The sequence below is a fragment of the Diceros bicornis genome, chromosome 15 (genome assembly GCF_020826845.1).
Source record: "Diceros bicornis minor isolate mBicDic1 chromosome 15, mDicBic1.mat.cur, whole genome shotgun sequence".
Lineage (NCBI taxonomy): Eukaryota > Metazoa > Chordata > Mammalia > Perissodactyla > Rhinocerotidae > Diceros > Diceros bicornis.
The window spans coordinates 17,089,047-17,110,254 of NC_080754.1; the positions used below are offsets into that span (position 1 = coordinate 17,089,047).

Here is a 21,208-nt window from a genome sequence, read left to right on the forward strand (position 1 = left end):
GCAGCTCTCCAGCTAATCAATTTTTTAAAAGTACATATATAAAAATTTAAAACCAGGCTAGACAGACAGCGGGTGGAAAAAAAAATCTTATAAATGAGTACAAGGGTTACTTAAGAGAATTATTAGTGAAATTGGGTCATGAGCAAGCTCTGCTTTAAAACTTCAAAGCGAGAAACAAACCAGTTGTTCCATTGGTAAGAGAGGAAACTTAGAGAAGGTACAGAAGGCCCCTGGCTCTTTAGCACGAATGAGTAACAACAAGGCTGCGGCCACTTTACAGTAAACACCCACAGGAGCACTGGCTTTCACGTTCACAGAGATAGTCCCCATTTTGTTATTCTTCACACCTAGTCCCTTTCAATGTTTATCACTCACCGCAGCGATTGTAAAAAACGGAAAAAAATCACAAACTACCTGTTAAAAGTAAAAAACAAAGATGAGGGAGAGGGGAGAGAGAAAGAAAAGGAGAGCAGAGTGCACATGTGCTGAGTAGCAGACCCTGGGCATGACTTGGCTCTCAATGCCATCCACGCTAACTGGGGCCAGAATCAACCCATGCAGTCTATGTTCAGAATCCGTCCTGTCCAAGAGCGTTATCAGGTGCAGGAGAGCTAAAACACTAAGCCTTCAAAGGCAACTGTCAGCAAAATATTCAGGGGTGAAGATGTAGGCAGTCAATGTTGGGCGTTTATGCAATAGCATAATGCACCATTTTTGATGGATAAAATGTCCTTTGGCACAAGCTCTAATGACAAAACAAAAAAACAAACAAAAAACACCTTAAATGCTCAAAGTATTTTGGGGGCTTTTGACGAGTTGTTATGCAGCTTATCCCTTAAAAAAGCAGCATGGAATTCTGGGTTCAAATACTAGCATTTAACATTTACTAGCTGTGCGATTTTGGACAAATTGCTTATTCTCTCTGGGTTTAAGTTTTCTCACCTGTAAAATGGACAAAATAACATCTACCTAATAGGTTTTTATAAGAATTATCAATAATATATATAAAACATCTGAAACACGTCACTCAATAAATGTTAACTATTATTAACCCAACTGTTATGAGTTGAATTGTGTCCCCCCCAAAAAAAATGTTGAGTCCTAATTCCAAGTACCTCAAAATGTGACCTTATTTGGAGATAGGGTCTTTACAGAGGTAATCAAGTTAAAATGAGATCATTAAAGAGTGTCCTAATCCAATATGACTGGTGTCCTTATAAAAAAGAGAAATTTGGACATTGAGACAGATATGCATAGAGAGAAGACAATGAGAAGAGACACAGAGAAAAGATGGCCATCTATAATCTACAAGTCAAGGAGAAAGGCCTAGAACAGATCATTCTCTCACGGCCTTCAGAAGGAACCAACCATGTCAAAACATTGATTTCAGACTTCTGGACTGTGAGAAAACAAATTTCTATTGTTTAAGCCACCCAGTTTGTGATACTTTGTTACAGCAGCCCTAGCAAGCTAATACCCAACTAAATAAGAATTTCATTAATTATCCATGTTTACCTTGACTCATCATGGTCAAAACTATACACTTGACATTAGGTAAGTCAAGATTATCAACTCTGCTGAGTAATGATCTGTTTCATATATTCTCTAGTGCCTTTTCCCTTACTTCTTTTCCGATTGCTGTTCAGGAAGATTGCTGCAATATAAACAACCTGGTAGAAAAAATCTGGTTTACTGTAATTAAGATCATCTAGATTTTATTAAAGATAATTAGTGAAAAATCATACATACAAATTCACAAATCCAGTTTTCTACTGTTGAGAGAGTTTGCATAGGAGGAGATCAGGACATTTTACCACACTAATTTCCTTCTCAAGAAAAAAAGAAAGCTTTATACAGCCATTTACTTATTGCCAACTATGCTCACTAAACCTGAGGCTGCTTAGATTGTGACAACTTTGCCAATAGAACCACCTTCAGTTCACCAGGATGCATGTAAAGAGTACATGGTTTAATTGGCGAGTATGGGTTCTTCGTTGTTTGCAAGAAATTGGTTTTAAGGGTATCTGACTTTCAAAAGAGGGACGACAGTTGTCCAGGAGTGGTATCAACAGCCCTTCCATCACAAGGCACATTTTCATAATCAACAGATATTGAAGTGGATGTTCTTATCTTCCTCTTAAGTTTTTCTTTAAATAGCCCAGCCTTCTATAGACACGTAGCATGCATAGTTAGAAATAGTGAGTCTAACCACACTGAACCAAGATACTCAACGGCTATCATCAAAGACATAACTTTGCCAAAATTAACTTTCCTAATGAGTGAATCCCACACTTCCTCTAAATTCCTATACTGCCCATCATAACAACTTTTATATTTTAATAAGAGCAGAGAGGAAAAAATTAATATATAGGCAATACTAGTGGACGTTATGCACTAAGTGAAGTATCTTGTATGCCTAATGTACTCTAATCCTCACATCCATCCTTAAAAAGATAGATGTTGTTACCATCATATTTTAGATAAGAAAACTTGAGGCTTAGTCAAGTTAGGCAACCTCAATAAGGTCACACAGCTACTGAATTGTGGAACTGGGATATCAGTGCAGGTCATTTGGACTCCAAAGCTCCTAAATTCAAACTCGGGCAAGAGACTCAGAATCTAGATATCCTGAAAACATCGTTGGCTTCCAAGATGCTGATTTATTTAAGGTATTTACAGACTCCTTTAAAGCATTTGAAGTCACATATGTAGATAGTAGATGTCTTGATAAACCTGACTCAGTTTATTCTCCTTAGGAAGAAACCAGTTATTCACAAACACAAACTAAAAGGCTTCAATCCATTTAGATGAAATTAATCACATTATAAGAATACCTAAAGGTCTTTTAGATTCAGTACAGTGATAGCACGTCTTATGGTTAGTATTTCAGCACCTTGACATAGTCCATTTACTCCTTGGAGATAAGCAATCAACTCTCCAATCACTAGTAGGAAAAAAATTTTAACTCTAATATTTTTCCTCATGAGGTATCTTACACTCAATCAAGAATCAAGAGTTCTAGGTTCAAATCCTGCATCTCTCACCTACTAGACTGTTTAACCCTGACAAGTATATGAACTTTTTTCCTCACCATGGATAAAATAAAGATGTTAGATGATCATTAAGGCCCCTTCAAGTTCTAACACTGTATGATTTTTAGAATCTCTTCTGAAGTCCTAGAAGTAGAGACAACTTTGGATAGAACCTCTAAGACAACCTATGTGACAATGCCCAGACCAAGATCCCTCTAGACCAGGGTCCCTGCTCTCAGACAATGAGATGGTCTTTCTTCAGTATCTAAGTTGTATGATGGTCATGATAGAAATAATACTGTAGCTAAGATTCATTGAGTACTTGCTAAGTGCCAACCACTGAACTAAGAATTTTACATGTATTGTGTTATATCTAACTCAACACAACAATATATGAGGTAGATACTATTATTTTTCCAATTTTCCAAAGAAGTCACAAAGGAATAGAAAGATTAGGTAACTTGACTGGGTCCATACTAATAACAAGTGATGACGCCAAAAAGAGCTCTGCTGACATATCTTTGTCTCCTACTGGCCTTTATTCTCTTTGAGGGCAAGGACTTTGTTTTATTTATTTAGCCTAGCATCATGTCTGGCAAATAGTAGGCATCTATTTACTGTGTGGAATAAAAGGAAGGAAGGAAATGAGGAAGGGCGGGAAGGAAGGAAGGGGAGAAAGAAAGAAATTATATCTAGACATGCTGTGTTCTCAATAAATGTTGATTTTCTTCCTTTATTTCTTTAACCCTGAAATCACAGGGAAATCTGCAATCATGCCCAGGAATCCTAGGGCTTGGTGATCTCTCCCTCCTGGGAATTCCATACTACAATCCCTGGTACAAGTCACTAAAGCAGTTGCTATCGTTTGGTTTATTATTCCAGTGAATACATGTTCTTGGCTCATCTCTTAATTCCTAATTGAGACTAACAGAGGACTATAGTTCACTTTACCACACTAGGGTTCTAGAAGAAAATAATGTCCTTGATATTGGCCTCTCACCCACTGGTGTAAACTAAGGTGAAGGAAAAACTGTTTCCGGAGGAAAGGTACTTCTAACTCTAGTGGTACCTATGAATATCACCAACCAGTGGTATTAAAATTTGAGAAGCCTAAACAAGATGTTTTGAGGCAATAGATATTGGCTCATTACGCAACCTCTGCCATTTTATGTGACTGCCTCAGCCCACACAAAATGGAACTTTAGAGGGGCCTATCTAAAGCAGGTCTTAACTACCTTATTTTGACTCTGCCTCTATTTGGCTTTATCTCTACTTATACACAGTTATAATTTAGTGAATAATAGAAATAATAATTATAAACATGTATACAGTAAACACAGGGCCCATTACTTCTGTTTAGCAAAAACAGTGACAGATTTTCAATATGATCTGATCTTATCTGACCCAAAGAAAGTCAACATACATTTTATGTCTATGTTTTCAGTGGGATAGAGAAAGAGGGAGAGAGGGAGAGGGAGAGGGAAGGAGAGAGACAGAGAAAGAGAGATAGAGAGAGAGAGGGAGAGACTGTTCAAAGCGATTGCTTGGGAAACCTATGGCATTGATCATAGAACACAGAAGATTTGTTTATTCCTATGCTGCAAAGTATTTCCAAGGTGACAAGTAATTTAGTCACTGAATGCCTCAGCTTTGTGTGTAAAACAGGGATAATATAAAGACTTTTCTCATAGTCAGCAAAAATTAACATAAAGCATATTGCAGAGAGTGTTATGTCAATTCTTGATTATAATGAGGATGAGTTGTTACATAGTCTTTTCTCATTTTAAGGACAGAATTTATCAGTAGTCTCATTTCTCTGTCTAATCAGCAGTACGAGAACTAAAGGAAGTCCATCAAGGCCCATCCAAAATGTATAATAAGTAACAAGTTTTTAGGACTTTTTAGTTTGCATTTATAGAACTTCACCTAACTAGTGTAAGATACAGTCTATAATAGCTTGTCTACAGTAGAAATATAGATATTTGTCAGAAAATATACAGAGCTATTAACTAAATAAACAACATCACTAACAGCAACACTTCAGTAAAAAATAACAGGTGACTAGGATTTGATGAAAGTAAAGGATATTATTCCAGCCTTAAAACTACATCTGTATTTTAGCCCCTTTTGTAGGATTACTATTTAATTTTCACTTTTTCTCTTACTTCCACCCAACTGCAACAGAGACACACTCACAAATCAAGAAATCATCTTACAATATACCCTTAAATTTTCCTAATATGCCCCATGTGTCCACTAATAGCCAAATGCTTTCAAATCTGTTCAGCTAAATGGATCAATAACTACATCCAGCCTCACGTAGTGGGGTTGCCAACATGGTGAAATTGAGCCAAACACAAAATGTCTCTACCAAGACAAAAATAATCATCAACCCAGTTATCTAGAGAGATCTACTTTCCGCAGGTATCCTTTAGAGAAATTAACACACACATTATCCAGGGCAGGCAACAGCTACTAAAAAAATATTTGAGACTCAGAACAAAGGATTTGTAAAAAATATTTGGGAGCTAAAACCAGTGAGTTTTATAACAAACCAATGTAATAGTTCAAGGTCTACATGAAGTAAAAATCTTTCAAACTCAGAGTACACAAAATACGTAACAGCGCAAGCAAACTGCTAACAAGCTTCTCTGTGCGCTCACTCATAGGACACAGCTGCAAGCAACAATTGAGCAGGTGCAACCAAGCTTTTGAGAATTCTTGCCTGTTGCCCAGGAACCACAACATTGCACAGTTGAGATTTTAAACAGGTGCAAACATTTTTTTCCATTCCTCTAGTGCTTGAGACAGTACAGCAGACTGTACATCTGTAACCACTCCTTACCTAAAGCAACCACCACATAAAAAAAACTCAAAAGCAGTAAAAAATTTGAAAATTTGAAAATAAAACAATAGTGTCAGAAACAGTGATTTTGCAATAGTCTCTGACCCCGTATCACCAGTTGCTTTAATAGTACATTTCCATAAAACATTCTCTAATCTCTTCACCAGATGAATGCTTTGTAATTAAAATTATTCTGCCTCATCAAATCTTAGAATGTTTATTTGATTCTTACAATAGAGTGAAACACAAGGTATGTATAAAATGTACTATCCTTTGAAGCTGTCAATATTTATAAGTACTCAAAAATTAACATTTTCACATGAGGAAATCGGTAGGCAAATTTAATACACAAATTGTAATAACTTGTCAGTTAATACATAGATTGACATAACTATAGGTAATTCATATACATACCTGTGCAGCTATGGGGCACAGACAGACTTGCAATTTATCGGGTACTCTGAAATGAAAAACAAATATATTATGTAAGTAAAAATTAATTTTCAAAGTGGAGCCAGTATTTATGCTGAGACAATTTCTGCAGAGAAGTAGAAAAGACTGCAGTCCCTAAAGAGTTTTATGTCTATATTTTCCCCATAGGATATTTCAGATCACTCTAAATTCACATGTGTAAATACACACACACATAGAGTGTTTTAGCAGTGTTATCAAAAACAAGTACCAGCAAGGGACTAAGACTCACCATGGCCTCTGAAACGAAAATGCTTTCACTAGAGGACGAGGCAAACACTTAAAAATGATTTTTTTTTTTTTTTTTTTTTTGGTATTCTTCCAAGACTATTGCCTTCCTAATACAAATATGAGTGCTACTCTCTAAAATGAAACCACTCAGACTCATCTGCACTCAGTTTGGATAGAATATTAGTGAGGAAGAAAGGTGCTTTTGTAGAGCAGTCCACAAAAAATGCATAAATAAATAACAGTAAACTTTGAATGTTCTTTAACTTCAAGTTACAACAGCAAATAGAAATGAGATTGATCCCTACAAGAGAGAGAACGAAAGCCACACCGGATGTAATGCCTCAACCCAACACACTTTGAGAAATCTGTCAATGAAGTAGGTATCCACACAGAAGACAACGGAAGTCGAGCTGAAACAAAGTATGTAGAGTTTACAATTAGACCTGAAAAATATTTGCATGTAGATGGAAATTGCATTGCAACATGAAGCCTCTGAACTACTCTGACCCTTAAAAATGTTTCATAATTCATTCTGAAAGCAAACTGAAGCATTTAATTTATATACTTCTCGGCATAGTTGATAAAGGTAACATTAAAGTCAGTAGGTCTAGTTGATAATACTTGCTTAAAAGTGTGTAGAGGAAATAATCAACTTTGATGATGACTCAATGCAACTCCATCTTCATACACTTCTGATGGAAGTGTGAATTGCTAAAAATTTTCTGGAACACTATTGGGTAATATGTATCGAGAACTTAAGTTCAAAATCTTGACTCAGTAATTTTAGTTCCAGGAATCTATCTTACATCACATCACGGAAAACCAGCAAAGACTTAAGTAAAAAAGATAATTTTTATGATAGAGAAAAACTTAAAGCAACCTAAATGTCCAACAGTAGAAAAATAATTAAAGCATAGCACATCTACATAAAGGAATAAATTTTGCAACAATCCACAATTGTGGTACTATATTATATAAATGTATATGGTACTAATTGCATGGACAAAATGAAATTGTGTGGATGAGGAAGAAAAACAAAGAACACACAAAAATATTGAGTGATTATATCTGAATAACAAGATTATGGATGATTTCAATTTTTTTTTTACTTTTGCATATAGTTTATCTCTACAATAACCATCACTTTTATAATAGAAAAAAATATTATTTGGCAAGGTAGGGGTAAAAGGAAAAAGTTATGGAGTGCCATATGGAAATCATAAATCTAACCTTCCTAAGTGAAACAAATTAATTCAGTCACACATAAAATTCACTAAGTGTACCTACAGTGAGAAACTCATCCTCACTGCTTCCTCATAGAGGTATAGCCAGGGTCTCTCTCATCCCACTGCTTTAGAATCTACACAAGTAATTTAATAACACATTTTTAATCATCTTAGTAAAACTTCTTTAATTATGCAGAGTGAAATGATGGCAAGAAGAATTTAAGACTGCAAATATGTTCAACTTATTACAGACTAATTTATTCACTAAGTCAACAACATTTAGTGAGCATCTATTACATGTAAAGTGTTGTATTTGGCATTATGATATGCTAAAAGATAAATTAGAACACATCTTACCTTCATAGAACTATTTAAAAATGCTTAAAAATATATACGTACACCTACCTATTAATTTTGTTCTAAAACTTTTCTAAAAAAAGTCTGAAATAAAAAAAACAAAACCCCAAAATATATACATACAGCTCACAAAAAGATGCAAACACAACAATACAGTTTAAGGCATTTGTGATAGATCTGGCACACTTTCAAGCAAGAAAATATATATCGGGTATATTCCTTTCTATCATTGAGCAAAAACTGATATTTAGGCAACACTCAATAAAAAGTCATGAGTACATGAATGTGCATCACCTTAAAATGCCCTAATAAATGACTTTAACGATTTAATTTTTTTCCTTATGTGATTCACTTTTGGTTAATCGACAGTTACATAATAGGAGACCAGGTATGAAGGGCTATTGATCCAATCTCAGATGCCAGATGTGTAAGACTATCTCACACTGTCACAAGCCACATAAAACATATGCACAATTATTAACAGGCTATAGTTATTTATTGGCAACCAAAGTAAATAAGTGAGTTACCTGCTAACCCTGCCAAAGACACTGTTAGAACACCACCACCAGGGAAAGAAAAGGCGATAGGAGTGGTGAGACAAACGCTGAAGGTATCCCTAACAACCAAAGGTGGCGGTGGTGGGGGTGGTAGGAACCATTTTTGTTGTGCAGATAAAATGATGCAATATAGAGTTTCTCTTGATAGCAATTCAGTTTCCTTGTGGCCTGTAACCATAATCAGCATTTGCCCTCTGAAACTAGTGACACATGATGGTTCTGAGGTTTGGTCAATGGGGTCAGCCCGTGTGAAGTGGTGCCAAGCACTAAGAGAAGCTATTCATGTGATCAGTGATCCGTAGGTCTGGGGCTCACAGAGTTCCAGACAGCAGCAAAGTTATATAAGGTAGAATGGCGGTTAAATGATTGGCTTTTGCTGGGGAACAAACCTAGAATCAAATTCCAGCTCCCTCTCTTCAATTGTGTGCTCTTGAGCAAGTTACATTTTCCTTGTCTGTAAAATGATGATCATGTTACCTACTATATAGGACTGTTTGTGTGAATGACATGTTATAGGCATGTAAAGGAACTAGCACAATGCCTGCTATAAAGTAAGCTTTGCTAAATGGAAGCTATTAGTACTGTCTTAGTTGTATGAGAAAAGAGAGGATGTCTGTCTCTTTAAGCTAAGGGGCTAAGCCAAGCAGGGAGTAAGGAGATAGAAAGACGGCTTGTTCAAGCTATCACTCTATATTCCACAGTTTATCCAAGAGCTAGTCATGTGCTGGACATTCACAGAACATCTCTAAATCAGGAAACACAATGACAATATTAATGCCACAACAAGCAACCCTAACTAGCCTTTTAAAGCACCATTCCTATTACTGAAGAGGAAAGTAGTAGGCTCTAAATAATACGTGCAGCAATACTATCCATTTTTCTGAGTGAAAAATAAAGGATCATTTTGCGCAGTTAACTGAAACAATCAGGAAATAGAAAATAATGACAAAATGAATGTAATTTTTCAACTGGAATTAGGCCAAGGTGTTGTGGGCTCCTTAAACATCGAATGTGGGCAGTATCACCTTTTTATGTATTCTAAAGAGAACTTGCAAATGACCTAAGCTCACATATAATGCAAAGTTTGCAAATATAAGCAAAAAATATTATAGTCAGTTTTTCTCTCAGGGCTTGAAATCCATAAATGAATGTACACAGATGTTGTTCTAGTCCTTCTGTTTTGATTTGGAGGACAGTAGAGATCCAGAATTGTTAAACGGTGTCTTCATATTCCCACACAGATTATATAATCCCTAGAATTGTTGGGGTCACATGAGGGTGAAGATGCTGTCGGCACCATCCCAAATGGAGATATACTATAGCGAACTTTTGTGAAGTTTTTTTACTTCTAGGTTGGCACAGTTGTGTTCCCTGGTGGGAACTGAATAGGTCCAACTCTATGTTGTGAAGTGCAGGAAAGTTTATCTTCTCTCCATACTTGCTGGGCCTGGCTAGAGATGGAAGAGGGGACTACTTAATGGTGCCTCTTGAGCCACTAATAAATCTAACAGCTAAATCATTTAGGACACTGAAAAGGGCCTTGGCTGGGTCTGCAGGGCCAGTGGCTCTGTAAAAGAGCTCTGAACCTAAATTTAGACTAAAAACCATTTCCACCATGACAGAGTAAGCATCCCTAGGAACATTTAAAGTGCTTTACATTTCAAATTTGACCCATTTTGAGAAAAGACACTATGTAATCAAAAATATTGTTATTTTATATAATATGTATTTACTTCTTCTAGACCCACTACTGAGCTAGGTGCTCTATCACTGTTATATTGTTGTCATAAAATGTAGATTTTAATCATCAATAAAGTCAATTTATTTTTTTCAACTTGAGGTAGCCTAACTTCTGTGGTTTATCTGAACAGGAAGCATATGAAGAGTAAGAGGAATTGTAATTTTAAAAGTAGACTTGAAAAACTTGTTAATTATGCTTATTTTTGTAAATTACTAAGTTAGATTTAGCCCTTCACGCTTAAAAAATCTATCTTCCCATCAGAAAGAGGAAGTATGAGAAACAACAGTTATCTATTTATTATCTTTGTGAACTGGAAACAAATAAAAGGCCATAAGGAAGGAAAGGGAATCATATGATAAACACCCGTTAACCCAAGGGCACAGTTGGTCTATCTAGACCTTAGGTCAGACCAGCTATAATAAAACCACAAAATGCATGAAAAACTAAGCTTATAAAAAAAATGCTGTATTTGAATTTTCTATTATTAATAGCTACTACTTAAAATGAGACCATTTAATATCATATTTTATGTGTAAACACGATGAATTTGAACTCTTTCAAGTAGAAACCTGATCTACAACACACTAAATGTTAATAACTCTGTTTATCCTGTAATCCACACTTCACAGTGTATTAAGAAGATAGTTTTTTAAAATCAATGATTTTTTTAAAACTTAACTTCTTACATGAAAGTTTAAGAGCTAGTCAAGAAAACGAACAAAACCAGAATTCAGATAAACATTAAGAATTATATTTTCAAAATACTTTCAACTTAGAGTCATGACTGTGGAAAGGAATTATTTATTCTTGGGGAATGTGAAAGTTCTGCTGACCTGCTTATACACATCCGTGAGGTCTTCCTTTAGATATTACCTCCTCCAGAATCTGGTGTCCTGTGCTTAATCTTGTCATAATAATCATCACACTGCATTATAATTATCTTGCACATAAGACTGTAAACATTGGGACAGGAGTTTTGTCTTATTCACCATTACATCTCTGGTCCATAACACATCTAAGCCTTACTATGGCTTCAATATTGGTCAAGGGAATGTTGAATGAATTGTGCTACCATCTATTCCTGATGATTAAGAAAATTCACACTGCATAAAAAAATTAAGGAATTACCTTCCTAAACAAATTATTCTTCAATCTTTGAAGAACTAATCTTCCAACCTCTTTTCTCTCCCTTTTCCCTCCTACTTTTCCTCTTCATCAGTACAAAACTGAAGGATGAGAATCTGAGTCTCAAATGTTTACAACAGATTAGAAAGCCTGGTTGGTTTGGTCCCAGGGTGGGCCGGGTGACTGACCCCAATCCCTTGTTAACAGACACCTGATGTGGTAGAGGTTGAGACACAGAGTTCTCTAAACGAGTTCCACAGTTCCTAACCAATTGTGGCTTCTTCCACTCTCTCTGAGAGGCCATCTCTGACTATATTGTTCCTGAGACAGATCCCTCCATTATTTTACTCTTTTGTGGCATTTACGACAGTTTGAATTATTTGTGTGATTATCGGTTTGTGTGTTTATCCTCTCTCTCCCTCACTAGGTTTTACACTCCATAGTGGCCACTTTATTTTGTTCGGCACCCTATATCCAAGGTCTAGTTTAGTGCCTGACACACAGTAAATACTCAATAAGTATTGGTCAGATTTATGAATATGAGGTTTGGAGCAGCAGCTTTCAATCAAAAGAAACTGTAAAAATGGTCGGTAACAGCTCCCCCTACCCTTGTCTTCTCTACATTCCAACCCTACCACACGGAAGCCTCAATATCATAGCTACTCTCTCACTGTAAATTCCATTCAACCAATGGCAAGTCAAGAAAACTTCAAAAGCAATTCTAAGTAGACTGAAAGTAGAATATCTAGGAGAAGCAATGGAATTAGAATGAGAACAGTGATCACTTCCAATTAGAAGTTTGGAGTTTGAATTCCAGCTTCCTAAGCGTGTATCCTGGGGAAACATGTCATCTCCCTGATACTCAGTTTCCTCTTATTTAAAATGGGGGGATTTTATCTAACACACAGAGTTTTTAATGGAGATTGAATGAGATTGTATATATGAAAGCAGCAGCTAGTATAATTCACAGCATTTAGGAGAAGGGGCTTGCTACAAATTAGTTGCTTTGCATCGGCTAGCCAATGTCTGCAGCAAGATAGAGATATGATATGACTAAAAGCCCAGGAGCAGATATTCTAGACAGAGAAAAATAGAAGAAATAAGGGCTCAAACATGGAAAAAAAGTAAGCAGGTGTTAGAGACAAGGAGTAAAAAAAACATAACACAGAGTAATAGAAGTACAGCAGCAGTTAGAAAAGGAAAGAGATTTTAACATGGTAGAAAAATTGCCAAGAAATCTATTAGCTTTTCCCTTAGGTGACACAGCCTTCCCCACACATAAATAAAATAATTGCTACTATTATAGTTAGGAGAAAAATCAACTGAAATGTACATTAAACACATATTAGAGATTTAACATTCTTCACATGATTTCACATGCTGGAAACTCAGGCTGTGTAAATATAGCCATGAACTTTATTATTTACTATGATAAAGTAACAGCATATCCTCTGCTATGTACTACCTGCAAAGTTATAAAGGCAAATGTGTACTTGCTCTTTAGGTACAATTACAAGCCAGCAGAATGCAGAGTTAGGCCCTTTCTTTGCATTTTGTGCTTATCAGATTGTAGCTACCAACACTGGAAGAGAAACTTGGTATCATGAAAACTTGATTGGATGAATTTTTTTTCACATTTAGTTGCTTTCATTTTCTCATTACTTTCGTCAAACTTATGTCAGCTCCCTCATTAAGATCGTTTTCTGTCTAAATCATTATCTTTCTAGTCTCTGTGTGTGTATGTAAGTTTGAAAGAGAGTGTGTATGTATGTGTGTGCATGTATATTCTTTGGTCTGCTCTTAAACAAAGAGGATAAGAGGTCTTCGATGCATTGCGTACCAAAAGTAATCACCATGCTTCCATACTTCTGCCTCAGGGAATGCCACTCTGATACCAATAAGTTCATCAACAGAGTTCATTGGAATTCATAGCCTTTGTCCACCTGTAGTGATAAACTGCTTTGTTTAATAGTCTATGTTCTCTATAAGACTGTAGTCTTCATGAGAGCTAGAATCTTGTCTATTTTTCTTTCTTTTGCATCATTACCGCCTAGTTCAGGGACAGGCACACGATACACAGCCATTGAATATTTCATTCATTTATTAAACAAATGTTTATTGAGTACTTACTATGTGCCAGGCATTGTTCCAGTTGGTGAAGATATAGGAATGAACCAAACAAATGAAAATTTCTGATCTCACAGAGATTACAATTTTGTTTGGGCAATTGACAACAAGCAAGAAAAACAAGTCAAATATATAGAATGATGGACAATGGTCCATGCTAAGGAATTAAAATAAAGCAACGCAGGGAGAAATAAATACTGGGATGGGGGAGTCGGGGTTGAAATTTTAGATAGGGTGACCAGTGATGAAATCATCAAAAGATCACATTCAGGAAAAGATGGGAAATAAATGAAGGGATGAGTTAGGAAGATATCCTTGGAGAAAAGGCATTCAAACAAAAGGAAGGGGAGCTACAAATGTCCCCTGGGAGGCCCCCTATGCTCTTCTGTTTCCTGTAAAATGTCAGGCTAGATTCACACGGAAATGTTCCTATTAAAACATAGAGGTGCTACATTTAAAAGAGAAAACATACAAAAACGTATACAAACATACCTCTTATTTATTTATTTATTTATTATTTTATTTATTTTTTGTGTGTGAGGAGATCAGCCCTGTGCTAACATCTGCCAATCCTCCTCTTTTTTTGCTGAGGAAGACTGGCCCTGGGCTAACATCCGTGCCCATATTGCCCCACTGTATATGGGACACTGCCACAGCATGGCTTGCCAAGAGGTGCGTGGGTGCGCACCCGGGATCCGAACTGGTGAACCCCAGGCTGCCGCAGTGGAGGGGGTGCACTTAACTGCTTGCGCCACTGGGCCAGCCCCAACAAAACTCTTTAAATGTTTGATCTCATAAGAAACAAATTAAAATTCCAAGAAGATAGAAACAAAAAGAGATGTGCAAGACAGGACATTTGGCATTATTGTGATGCTACCATAACACCAGGGGTATTACCCAACTCGGTAATAATCAGGGAAACTTCGGGACACAAAGCAGATTTACAATAACCGCAATCACAGAGAATGGCAACCATGTGATATACCTAGAGTACCTATAAGAAACAAATCCACTCTAGTGGGACACCTTCAACAGCCCAGGCCATGAGAGAGCCTCACAGAAAAAGCAAACTCCAATGAAGAAGAGCTCACATATCAAAAATATCAAACACACGAGGAAAGGTTTTTCCATAAATGAGTCAGCAGACACAAAAGTGCTTTAAATCAAATATGAGTCTTAAGTTTGAAAAGGCACACAGAAAAATCTTAAGAACTGAAGTAACAGAATATTAATCTCAGACTTTAGTAGGACAAGATGTTTAAAATAAGAAATTTAAAAAGAAAGAGGCAAAAATAAGGAGAAAAAATATGAAAAAGGCATATTTGATAAAAACAGAGAGATTTGTAGAAATAAAATTTTCATTAAAATTAATATCTGAAATGAGGCTACATCACACTGGATGCAGCTAAAGGAAAAATTATTGAACTGAAAGATAATTCCAAGGAATTGACTTCATAAGTGAACCAAGAGGTTGATAAGTGAACCAAGGAATAGTGAAACAAGCCAGGGATTAGCAACTGCAAGATACAGAGGGGTGAAATGGGGAGTTCTGGTGGACCTCCATCAGGAGCTGGGTCCACCGCAGAGATGTAGCTGTGTTTGGATATGTCACTCAAGGCTGACGAAGGAGAAATATTTTCATTTCTCCTTTCCTTCTATCCTCTGATTCACCAACGATTCCTATTGGCTGAGCCCAGGCAGAATAAAACTGACTCGAGAGCCTAGAAAATTCAGCCTGAAATGGTCAGCTCTCTTGAAAGACAACCAAGAAGAAGAGGGTAGAATGAATCTGAGAGCCAAACAGTCCACAACATGTACAAACCCCAAAGATAAAGAGTAAAGACAGATTATCTACAGAGGAAACTCAACTAAATAGATAGTTGACTTCTCAACAGCATCAATAGAGTCTAGAAAACAATGGAATATTATCTTCAAAGTACTGAGGGAAAATAAACAAGTGCCATGAATTATATATTCAACTAAACTATCATTTAAAAAGTGAGAATAGGGGCCAGGCCCAGGGCATAGTGGTTAAGGTTCAGCACGCTCCACTTCGGCAGCCTGGGTTCGTGGGTTCAGATCCTGGGCTTGGACCTACACCACTCATCAGCCATGCTGTGGCAGCGATCCACATACAAAATAGAGGAAGATTGGCACAGATGTTAGCCCAGGGCTAATCTTCCTCAAGTAAAAAAAGAGGAAGACTGGCAACAGATGCTAGCTCAGGGCCAGTCTTTCTCAGCAAAAAAAAAATTTTTAAAGTGAGACTAAAGTATATTTTCAAAGAAACACCAAGAGTTTACTTATCATTGCCCTTCATTAAAAGAATATAAAGAATATAAATTAGTAATAAGTAAATTTAACCCAGAATAAAGGATTGGATGAAAAATCAAATGGGAACCAAGAAGATTGGCAGGGGTATACTGGTAAATATTCTACTTATGGCTCCTCAAAAAAAAAAAAATGCCCAGATTTGTAGTGTTTACTGATTTCCATTGAATAAATACTCCCACCATGGCCAATTTCAAACTACAAACATAATGTCACTGAATGAGGAGTTGGAAAGATATACATACAATCAGCTTTTGCCAGTTAACATGAGTGAGCCCTAGCACGCTGGAAATTGGTAACGACCTAATGAATCTTAAATAAATTTTTACCATAAAAAATCAAACAATACTAATTGCTAAACGGGATATAAAAACAAGTTGGATTTAAGATATTAGACAACGCTAACATGAAAGGTAGGGGCAGATGTGATTGAAAATAAAGTATACTCAACTTTTTATATTATTTGAAAGGAGGCTAGAGACACTAATATTGTCAAATCAAGAAGGATTATAAAATATTTAAAGGTAATCACTATTTGTTAGAAAGTAAAACTAAAATGCATAATTTTCAAATTGCTAGAGGGATGAAAGGAACCTAACCCAAATAATACAACAGTGCACAGCAAAGAATAAAAAAATTTGGGGGGCCGGCCTGGTGCTGCAGTGGTTAAGTGCGCATACCCTACTGCAGCAGCCCAGGGTTCCAGGTTTGGATCCCAGGCATGGACCTACACACCGCTCATCAAGCCGTACTGTGGTGGCGTCCCATATAAAGTAGAGGAAGATGGACACGGATGTTAGCCCAGGGCCAGTCTTCCTCACACACACACACAAAATTTTAAAAAGCATGGTAAATAGAAGGTACAAAAATAGGATTTTAGTAATTAAACTTATAAGTAATCACACTAACTATACACCAATTAAATTTCTGGTTAAAAGTGAAGAACAGTTTGAATTTTAAAAAGTCTAATGGCGTGCTGTTTATGACAGACTCAGCTAAAATATCATGAAACAGAAAGTTTGAAAGTATAAGAGTGGTAAAAAAGGAAGTAGCTGTATTAATGCCTAATAAACTAGATTATAAATAAAACCATTATTAAAAAAAGATAGTCATTAAATAATAAAAATGAAACAGTTCATCAGTAAGATACAAGAAACTGCCCCTCTAAGCATCTAACAGCATAGATGTAAGATACATAAAACGCAAATGGCAAAATCTTCAGACATAACGGAAGATTTGATCATATTTTTATCATTAATTGAAAAGAGTAAGTAGGCCCCCAAAAAATGTAATGATAATTTAACAAGGCAGACCTAATTAACCAATATAAAGCCCTGCACCTAAGAATTGTGATATACATACTTTCCAAGCAAACATAAAAAATTTACAAAAATTGACCTTATATCCAGACACAAATTAAGTCTCAACACATACTAAAGAATTAAAGTCATTATATCATCTCCTCTAATCACAATTAAATTTAGACTCTAATGACAAGTATATGTTCCTGCTCCCCCAAAACATCCAATAATTGGAATTTTTTTTAAATTAAAACCGTAATATAAATCATGAGCCAAAGACTAATGAAATTTTGAATATTAGAAAATATATAGAACTCAATAACAATGAAAACAATATGTACCAAAACTCAAGGGATTCAGCTAAAGCAGTTCTTAGGGGAAAATGTATAGTTTTAAATTTATATGTTAAAAAGAAAAGACTAAAAACTATCAAGTTAGCAAAAGTACAATAAAATAAAACCAAAAACATATAAAAGCAAGAAAATAGCAAAATAATATCAGAAATAAGTGAACAAAAAACAGACATAAAGACAGTCAATATAAGAAAACCTTGGTTCTTTGAAAACACTAATAAAATAGACAAATTACTGGGAAGTTTTACCATAAAAAAAGAGAAAGTACAAATAAACAGCATTAAAAAGGAAAAAACAAATCTGCTTAGAGATTTAGAATAATTACTGAATACTAGGAACAATTTTATGCTATTTATTTGAACTAAATATTCAAGCTATTTTAAAACTTAGATGAAAGGACAATTTTGTTGAAAAATATAACTGGCTTGAGAAGAACTAGAAAATCTGAATAGACTATTATAAATAAAAATATTACAAAAGTATTTAGAAATCTATATAAACACACAAACACACATACACACACACCAGGCCAAAATACATTTGAAGGCAACATTTAATAAACCTTCAAAAACAAGTTATTGTCTATGTTATAAAAACTGTACCACAAAATACAGGAAGCACCACAACTCATTGTGTAAGACTATTGAACACTGATATCAAAACTAGACAAAGACATTATGAGAAAGTAAAATTCTTTGCCATAATGAGGATTAAGAGGTTCAAGCAAAGAACACTCAGGAAAAAAAAGATAACAACAGCTCATTTATTTAGCTCCTACTAAGTGCTTTGCTAAGAGTTTTGCATATATAATTTAATCTGCACATCAGCCATGTGAAATAGTTTTGTTTTCATCTTTCTTTTTTTTTTTTGGTGAGGAAGATTGTCACTGAGCTAATATCTATGCTAATCTTCCTCTATTTTGTATGTGGGACGTTGCCACAGCATGGCTTGATGAGTGGTGTGCAGGTCCATGCCTGGGATCCGAACCCCCAAACCCTGGGCCACTGAAGTGGAGTGTGCAAACTTAACCACTACACCACAGGGCTGGCCCCTATTTTCATCTTCATCACCATTTTATAAAGGAAGAAAGTGATGCTTAAGGAAAAGAAACCGGCTCCAGGTCACAGAGCTAATAAACGGCAGAGCTTGATGTTAGGAGACTAAAGCCTATTGACTTAAACGCTAACTTCTACTGTTTCTTCATCTTTTCAAAAGTATATTCAAATAGAACACCATAATGTTTCCATACACTAAATCCAATTTTGAATGCAATATTATTTTCGGCTGTCAGCAATTTTACAATGATATTCCTAGGCATTGTTTTTTTTTTTTTTTTCAAATTTATTGTGTTTGGGGTTCATTAAATTTCTTGAATCTCTGTATCTCTTTCCCAAAATTTGGGAAGCTTTGACCTTTGTTCTTTAAAATATTTAAATATTTTTTTTGCACATTCTTGTTCTTCAATTACCTATATACTAGATCTTTTAAAATTGTTCTTCAGGCTTCGGAGCTTCTGTTTATTTTTTCCACTCTTTTTTTCTCAGTCCTTTTCAGATTAAATGATTTTTATTGATCTATCTTCAAGTTCACTGACTTCTCCTCCTGCCACCTCCATTATGCTATTAAGCCTATTCAGTAACTTATTTATTTCAGATAATATATTTTTCTGTTCTAAAATTTCCATTTAGTTTTATATATATATATAATTTAATTTCTTAAATATATTTCTTAATCTATTTTTATAATTATAACTATAAAAATAATTATAATTATTTCTTAAATATATATATTTATATAATTTAATTTAAATATATATATCTAATTTCTCTGTTGAGATTCTCTATCTTTTTATTCATTTCAACAATATTTTCTTTTACTTCATTCAGCATAGTTGTAATAGCTGCTTTAATTTTCTTGCCTGAGATTTCCAACGTCTGGGTCATTTCAGGATTGTCATCTGTTGATTTTCTTTTCCCTTGAGAAAAGGTTAGAATTTAATAATTTTTTGTATTTGAAATAATTTGGGGTTTTATCTTGGACATTGTCAATGTTAATTGTGGATACTCTGGATTCTGTTATATAGAGTCCAAGAGTGCTGATATTTTGGTTTCAGCAGGCCATTAACTTAGTTAGTCTCAAATTGCAAACTCTGTTCTGTTGAGATCTCAGTTTTATTGCTTTCAGTCTGCCGGATACATGTGTGGTTCAGGAGTTAGCCAAAGAGTTAGGCAGAGTTTGCACACAGAATTTGAGTTTCCCCATCTCTGTCTCTTTCCTTTCCTGAGTTACCCCTCACTCTCTGGCATCTCTGCTCTTTCCCAGAGTTCTTCTAGTCAGAAAGCAGTGGGCTTTCTTTTGGAGTTTAGTTGCCCTATGTTGTCACTACAACTGCAGACACCCTCAGGAAAAGCCACAAAAATGTGAAACTCACCCCACCCCATGCCAGTTGCTCAATCCAAGTTTCAACTCCCTTCTAAAATCTTCCTATTATTGTTCATCCTCCAAAACCCTCAGATTGTTGTATTATATTTTGTTTTTTTTGTTTGTTTTGCTTTTGTTTTTTGTTTTTGTTCAGAGTTTATGATTGTTATTTGCAGGTGGGTTATTTGATTAGAAGTTTATTTCTCCATACCAGAAGCAAAACTCTTGTATTAAGATTAATTCTGGGAACAGTAGGCTATAAAGAAGTATCAAGAAGTACAGATAAAAATTGTAGTAAATGGGCTAGAAAGATGTCACTTGTTTCTGGGAGAGGCCTGAACAATAACACATGAAGAAAAGGGGTAATGAAGTGGGTAATAAATAAATTTTTAAAAATACATGCCACCAAATGGGTAAGAATAAAAGTGAAATTTATATACATCGAATCCTCAAAAATTTTGGAAATGGAAAAAAAATATCAGTCAAGTGTTTCATGACCAACACTCTTCATCAGATCTCAGAATCAAAGTAGGAAAAACAAATAAATAAAAGAACTTCTGTCCAAAGTTTTTTGCCAAGATTTACAGTAACCCACAACACATCTCGAAGCTTAAAAAACTCTCTCAAGAACTGGCAATGACTAAGTTCCAAGCTAAATTATATTTTCTAAATTAAAAACAAGCACACACTCAAAAGTAAAATTTTTAAAAAATGAAGTAAATCACATTCAGTTTATAGATGAAAATAGAGCTCATAAATCTCTACTATTAGAAGATCTGTTTTCAGACTTGATGCATTATAGAACATGGTAACATCAGAGAGTAAGAAAAAAAAATCTCATTTAAAACTCAGCAAGAAACTAATCTCTGCAAGAGATCTATCATTTGAAATAATTTAATTATATTTTTTCTCCTTCGGTATGCCTCTGGATCTAATTCTATTAGGTTACAGCAAAAAACACCTCCCTCACATCAGCCATCACAAGATATGGTTCCACCATTAAGCAGCTGTGGGACCTCGGACAATTCCCTTCAGTTTACTTGTGTGAAATGTGAGGCTAGAACAGATGGTTTCTACTTTCCAGTTGTAC

At 35.3% G+C, this 21,208-nt stretch overlaps 1 protein-coding gene across 1 annotated transcript in view; it reads right to left on the reverse strand.

Moving 5' to 3' along the window:
- Positions 1 to 6,338, reverse strand: part of ZBTB20 (zinc finger and BTB domain containing 20) — a 535,929-nt gene extending 529,591 nt beyond the window's left edge. The window contains exon 1 of the mRNA XM_058555832.1: positions 6,292 to 6,338. The gene's annotated coding sequence lies outside the window, so the exon portion shown is untranslated. The remainder of the gene's footprint in view (positions 1 to 6,291) is intronic.
- Positions 6,339 to 21,208: the final 14,870 nt, after the last annotated feature.